Here is a 6379-nt window from a genome sequence, read left to right on the forward strand (position 1 = left end):
GTTTTGTTTCACGCAGACATGTTTCAGCACACTATGTGCTATCTTCAGTGGGTTTCGTTTTTTATTTTCTTACATATATGATACTATTGGACATTTATTTTGGTAGCTATTCTGCTATAGAAGCTAAAACTTCTCATGGTTTTGATATTGTGGTGCTTTATCATATGGTGCTGGCGATGTGAATAGGCAGATTTCGTGGCCTGTGGTCGCTTGACACTGCACTTTCACCGATTTTTTTTCAGAATATAGGCAGAGTTTTCACCACCCTTACGTGGTGTTGTGGCTGTGGCAGACAGAGCCACAACAACACGTAATGGCGGAGAAAACTCCGTCTATGTTTTGAAAAAGAAATCGGTGAAAGTGCAGTGTCAAAAGTATTACATCTACGTGAAATGCTGATTCTGGCGAATGCACTCTTCAGTTTTGTATCGCATAAATGATGAATTTGTAAAGTTCTTAATGCTATGGCATAGATACCTTCAAAACATTTGTACAAATGTATTAGGGATGTATGTATCTGATTGGCAATTTATTGAAAGTTATACTGAAGTGTCGAACCCAGTACTGATGAAAACGTTTTCCACAAAAACGTTAATGACTTACTTGGGAAATCTTAGACGTATTCAAGGGAAGTAGTGTGGAATTACATAAAAATGTTAATAATATACTTATTTGAGAAATCTTAGACGTATGTTATATACGAGGGGAGTAGTGTGGACAAAACCCTATTTCGCGTCCTCTATGATCGCCAATTGACTACTATCCTTAAATTAAATTCGCTTCTCGATAATGCTCACAGGTTTAGTAGCGTATCATAGTCAACGGAGTTGACTCATTGAATACACCACTTCCCGTCTGATCGCGGCACTTAAGTGACATCGATGGTCCTCCGGTAAATGGCGAAGTATGCCACGCGATGTTTGCAACTTTGCCACCGTCTTACCGCGAAAAGAGAGAGGAGGTGGTGGCGTCCTGATCACCAGACTTTAGCCGTGTCCTCGATTACATTTCAGACCTCTCTGCAGTGTCTCAAGCAGTGAGGGCACGCGACACTGCTGGTGGTGGTCCGTCCATCGGGTGGGAACGTTAAGCTCGACGTCCCTTTTCGTGTTGGCACCCACTCTCACTTTCTCCCTTCTCTGATTATCATACAACGCAACCTCACACCGTACTACACACACCAATTTCAGTCTTCTGCACGTATCAGATACACTTAACACACGTCTCACATAACGAAAGGTGCCAGTGTGCAGGAAGGATAGGAAAATTCTTTCCAATTAGTCGGCTGAAGCTCCATGTCGGCATCTGCCAGCCAACCATGCCATACGACTTTACTTTTTTTAGCATACGGTGTCGATAGGAGACGAACTACCGAAATTTATATGAACTGGTGTCATTTTAAAAGACATACGCCAGGTTGAAAATAAGGCAATAAAATTTAATGCTCATGGGTTCGGCTTGTATTTTTAAGACGGGTATTCTCATATTTCTTCCATCAACCTAATGCTGGTCTTTGTTCATGTTCAGACTATGCCGAAGGCGACACGACGTCATACTCTCAATCTTCTTCCTCGTCTAACGTTTGAGCACAGCGGAGAAAAATGCTAGTTTCGTCGGATAATACTGCAGTGATCAATTAAGTAAGCTTATCGTTACTGTGTGATGCCAACTTGCTTCGATTCTCTGCTTTTGAAATCATTTTACTTGCTGAAGTCCAACAATTTGAAACGCGCCACAGAGATGCGAACGTAGGCAGGCTTTGCTTAAAGCTGCCAGACTTGCAGCACGTGAGCTCCTCCTGTACACGTGTGCGGTACAGCTGTGTTTCGCGTCTCGTGAAGCTGGCGCAGCGCAACACAGGAGCCGCAGCCGGCCACAGAGCCCGTGCCGCGTTGTGCGGCGTCTGGACCGCCTCGCTGCGTCTCAAGTGAGTGAAAGGCTTTTTGTCTCACGAGTGGCTCGTTGGTCTAGGGATATGATTCTCGCTTAGGGTGCGAGAGGTCCCGGGTTCAAATCCCGGACGAGCCCATGTTTTTGTATCATATTCCTTGCTGCGTGCATATCCCAAAATTGTTGTATTTCACTAGAGTCGTTGGTAGCTTTTATTACTGAGTGTTATTCTGCCTTTAAAGTGACGACTGAGAGAACTGATTGCTTGATTTCCATTTTTCTTCCTGATACTGCTCTCCTCTCACTCTTCTTGAATTGACATACACCAGAAGAACACCGTACTGGCGTTTGTGCCTTTCAGTACTTGAGCTTAAGCGATGATGATGATGATGATGATGATGATGATGATGATGATAAGATTAAACAAATGAAATGAAAACTGCTATTCATTTACTTTGACAAGACTGACTTTTCCTAAAAGTGATGTTACGCCTCAGCATTTAAGGATGGTAGTCGATTGGCGATTATTACAGGCCGTGAAATAGGGTTTTGTCCACGCTACTCCCCTCGTATATAACATACGTCTAAGATTTCTCAAATAAGTATATTATGAACATTTTTATGTAATTCGTTTACATCTGTACTGGGTCCTAGACTTCAGTGTAACTTTCAATAAATTGCGAATCAGATAAATCCATCCCCAAAGCATTTGTCCACAAGTTTGGAAATTATGTGTCATACCATTAAGAACTTTAAAAATCCATCATTTATGCGATATAAGATTGTAGAGTGCATTCGCCAGAATCAGCATTTCACTTATATGTAAATTGTTGTCAATACAGGTCTGCAGACTACGGCTGTACGACTACATGAATGACGGGAGCGCTGAATTTTGCCTATCGCTTCACCTTTCGTTTGAAGAAGTCAGACTCAATTTTTGTTTCTTAGTGAAAGGTTTTTCACCTCCGTCTCGCCTAACCTCCACTTGGTGTGGTTTACCGGTTCCACCTGAGGACTCACGAATCGTGTCCTGTTTGTTACCAGCAACAGGTATGGTCTACCGGAGAGTGAGCCCCTTCACTGCTGGAATGTTTTTCACACTCTCACGTGGGCTAAGCTTCAGGAACACAACTGAAAAGCATCCTGTGTTAAACGAAGCTTTAAATATTTTAGAATATCTTGCCGTTTTTGAGAGGCTTTTTTTCCCCCACATGATACCGTATTTTCCGAAAGTTAGCTGCTAAATTTGGAAATTAAAATGCGTAGAAATGCAAAATATTTTATTAAAATGTGGTCATAGCCCTCTGAACGCCCTCCCCACTCCATTTTATCCGTGCCTCGACTGTTTTTGTAGACAGTGGGCAGCTAGTTACCAGTATAAGGTTTACAGAAATGAATGCTTTAACTTCCGTGGTTCTAAAAGAACATTTGTTACACTTTTGTCAGTGTACTCTCCCACTAGCCATGAAACAGTTCAGACGCGTATAGTAATAGTTCCGATGGAAATAAGTTTCCGGATCTAGCAGTGTTTCATACATCAAAAGTGTAAAGTGACGGCGTAATTATTGCGATGTGTGAGCAGAAATTTCGGAATTTTTAAATGAATTTGGTGAAGAGAAAAGACATAAATTCCGCGTGACGTATTGAGCAGGTCGGTGGCTAAAAACTGTGACTGCATTAGATACCGACAGACTTAATATTTGGCGAGCATTCTCAACCAAAAACAATCGGTATTTCTGTAGCTATTACGTCTTCGGGAAATGATTGTGAGTGACTGTTTTAAGACTAGCACAGGCTTGGCAGTGATACTCGTTCACCTAAGTTTCAGAATATATTAAGGAAAAAATTTCCAACCTTTCATTTCGTATGAAAATTTTCTCCCGAAACGTAGATTAGTGACTTTAATTGCAGCCTGGTTCCCGTCGAAGTACAGTAGGTTTCGCTCGGCTTCCCTACTGATGATACGCTGAGACAATGTTCACAGGTAGGGCAGGTTCGTCGTAAAAGGAACGGAAGGAACCGCGCCGCGCCAGGTTTTCTATTTTACTTGCATCTTGACGATAGTGATTTAAATGCCTAATAGACACTTGGTCTCAAAATATCGGTTTTAATTTTTAACGGTATTTGTAAAATCACAACGAGATCGTCATAGAACTCACCCTGACGTGGCACCGACCTAGTGACGTCGAACAGGCTGCCTGTTAGTTGCTGTAATCTTTGTACCCCGGAGCCTGCGGTCCAGCTATCGCCCTATCGTCAGATGCAGGCCTTGGGCGGACACAGCACAGTGGCAGGGCCGGCTGCTTTCGTATACTGTCCGCTTCCTTCCTGAAGAGCAGGTCAGACTGTATTGTAGTGCAGACTCCTTGGGCCTTCGCTCAGTTTACCCCCCCCCCCCCCCTTTCTACGCCGTATTCCCCTGCTTTTAAGAAGTCCAAAATATTTTACCTGTGGAAGTGATCTTTCACAGTTCAAACAATTAGTTTTCCAAAATGGCAATGTTGCAACAAAATGAAATGACAGCACTGTTTATGAACAATGGCTAAGCTCGCCCTTCCCGTAGAGCGCCGCGTCAGAGAAATTTAGATGTTTCTACCCCTAAGGTTTCATTACACCTGGAGCCTCCAAAAAAGGCTCAAGGACTCTAAAGTAGTCTTTTCAATCGTGATCACTGCAATCTGTTCGTTCAACTTGCCCAGCCACATTGCACAATAAAAGCTGGTAGTTTTATGCGCATATAAACATCCACCAGTTTAACTGCTAAAACAGCACTCTCCTTCAGGATACCAATAAAAATTTACAATCAGTTCAATAATATATTGGAAGTTCCAGGATACCAGAAAGTATGCGTGTTAGATTAGGGCATAAGAAGCAACTAAGAGCAGATTTAATTAGTTTGCGTTAAAAGAAAAGGAAAATTCATTTCCTTGTCAGTTTCACATCCTCTGTCATAGCTTTAATTTTTACTCTGAATGTTTCTGACATTCTACAAAGAGTAATTCTGTGATGATACAGAATTTCGGGGGTGATGGAGAAAGGTAAATCTATTAATTTAAGTTAAGGGATCCGCCGCGCGAGATTAGCCGAGCAGTCTAGGGCACTGCAGTCATGGACTGTGCGGCTGGTCCCCGCGGAGGTTCGAGTCCTCCCTCGGGCGTGGATGTGTGTGCTTGTCCTTAGGATAATTTAGGTTAAGTAGTATGTAAGCTTATGGACTTAGCAGCTAAGTCCCATAAGATTTCACACACATTTGAACATTAGTTAAGGGATCCTGGTACGGAAATGACTCAGTCGGAAGTTGGAAACGCAAATCGCTCTGACGCCTCTGACATTGACCCTCTTCTACTGCAAGCTCTTTGCTTTCCATATTTTGGAAGGAGGTACTATGGACCAAATATGAAAAAATTCCCAGCAAACATGGGCTCTAAAGTGCATACCTTAAGAGTTACCGGCACTTGTTCATCTTTGCTAATGTGAAACACATCTCTTCTCTCTTCTACTGAACAAGTGCTCGTAGATCTTAAGACATCCATTTTAGATCCCATGTTTACATTTTTCCTTGTTTTGTTGATACTACCTTCTCCCAAAACAAGGAAAGCAATGAGCTTACAGTAGAAGAGGTCTATTGGCAGAGATATCACAACGATTTTAGCTGATAACTTTCCACTCGGTCCTTTCCGTACCAGAGTCTCGTACCACAGATTGATACATTTACCGGAACCGTGCGACTGCTACGGTCGCAGGTTCGAATCCTGCCTTTGGCATGGATGTGCGTGATGTCCTTAGGTTAGTTAGTTTTAAGTAGTTCTAAGTTCTAGGGGACTGATGACCACAGCAGTTGAGTCCATAGTGCTCAGAGCCATTTGAACCATTTTTTTGATACATTTACCCTTTTCCATCACTCCATAAAGTTTGTAACTTCATAATGGAATCACCCTCTATTTGATCATCTCGTCAAGACAGACATGGGCCATAATCAGATAAGATCATAAGTCAGCTCTATGAAGGGAAGGAGGTGCAAACCGTGAGGCGAGGTGGAAAAAAGAAAGTAATTGCTCAGCAAGTCACGCCGCCGCAGTTTTTTTCCGCACTGTCTGGTTTCCACACCGTCTGGTTTTGATCTACAATTCTCTGTTATAATTAATCTTACGTAGTGGCTCGTTGGTCTAGGGGTATGATTCTCGCTTCGGGTGTGAGAGGTCCCGGGTTCAAATCCCGGACGAGCCCATACGTTTTGTGCTGCTCCTAGATTCTATGGATAACATTTGCAGAGTTAACAAAAAGCCTATACCCCCGCTACCTTTTCACTTAACATTAGCGACAAATTTTGGTTTTTTCAATATTGTCTTAACGAGCCCACATCAGTCATTCACAGGTGAGGCGAGTTGTAATTGAGCTTCACTGCCTATAATGACGAGTTTGTCTGCCAAACGAGAATGCATTAGCTAGTAATTTAACTGCTCACGAAGTTGACCTGAATTTTTTTAAT

The 6379-nt window shown here is 42.5% G+C and overlaps 2 non-coding genes across 2 annotated transcripts; both read left to right on the forward strand.

Moving 5' to 3' along the window:
- The first annotated feature begins 1956 nt into the window (after positions 1 to 1956).
- On the forward strand, positions 1957 to 2028 carry Trnap-agg (transfer RNA proline (anticodon AGG)). Its single transcript has one exon. It is a non-coding gene; the product is annotated as a tRNA-Pro (tRNA).
- Positions 2029 to 6045: 4017 nt separating this feature from the next.
- Trnap-cgg (transfer RNA proline (anticodon CGG)) lies at positions 6046 to 6117 on the forward strand. The gene has a single exon. It is a non-coding gene; the product is annotated as a tRNA-Pro (tRNA).
- Positions 6118 to 6379: the final 262 nt, after the last annotated feature.

This window comes from Schistocerca gregaria, chromosome 2 (assembly GCF_023897955.1).
Source record: "Schistocerca gregaria isolate iqSchGreg1 chromosome 2, iqSchGreg1.2, whole genome shotgun sequence".
Lineage (NCBI taxonomy): Eukaryota > Metazoa > Arthropoda > Insecta > Orthoptera > Acrididae > Schistocerca > Schistocerca gregaria.